Source organism: Eurytemora carolleeae, unplaced genomic scaffold (assembly GCF_000591075.1).
Source record: "Eurytemora carolleeae unplaced genomic scaffold, Eaff_2.0 scaffold51, whole genome shotgun sequence".
Taxonomy (NCBI): Eukaryota; Metazoa; Arthropoda; class Copepoda; order Calanoida; family Temoridae; genus Eurytemora; species Eurytemora carolleeae.
In genome coordinates this window covers 383,069-383,987 of record NW_019396200.1, presented here as the reverse complement: position 1 = coordinate 383,987, position 919 = coordinate 383,069, and positions in this window count along the sequence as shown.

The following is a 919-nucleotide window of genomic DNA, read 5'->3' as shown; positions in this document are numbered from 1 at the left end:
TTTTGTTTCTATATTTATATATATATATATATTTAATTCTTTCTCTAGGTTACATTCAATACTTTTTAATCAGTCCCATTATTCATCTCTCCAAGTTTTTAATCTTCTGAAACTTATCCATCTTTCTTTCTTCTTTTTATATTCTCCTTTATTCTACCTTCTGCCTCCTATCAAACACTATTGTCCTTTCAACCCTTCTTGTTCCACTCTCTTACTTTGTCCTATCAACCCTCCTTTTCCTATTCTACCTTGTTGTGCTATCAATCCGCCTTGTCCTATCGACCCTCAATGTCCTACGCTTCTTTTCCTATTTACCCTGATTGTCCTATTTTCCCTCCTTATCCTACTAACCCTCATTGTCCTAAAAATCTTCCTTGTCCTCCTCTACCTTCTTGTCCTATTAACCCTCCTTGTCCTACTAACACTCCTTTCCTAGATTTTTGTATTTTCTGTTCAGATTTGAAAAAGTATTCCAATAAATGGAAGTATTTACAACTACAAGACCTCTTTACAATTTACATCCTTGAATAATACAAATCAGGACTTCAATACAAAAAAAATGAGAAAGATTTTCGATTAGTCTTTTGCTCTTTTGTTTTTTCTTGCAATTTTAGTTTGGTTTGGGTAAACCCTAACGTTGATATACAACACTAGAGCTTGTATATATAGTTGAGAGAATATTTGGGTTGATGACAATACACTAAAATACAGATTATCTAGATGGATGGGGAGAGGGATGAAGGGGGGGGTATTGAATTCCAAACAGAGGAGGGAGGGGGTTCAATCTCTCAACTCTTTCAGAGATTACACTGTTTAATCCTGGGTTTTCCATATACTTTCATTCATTCAATACAATCAAAACATGGATAAGTATGTTTTTATTCATCCTAGATTCAGTTATAGAACTATTCATCTATTC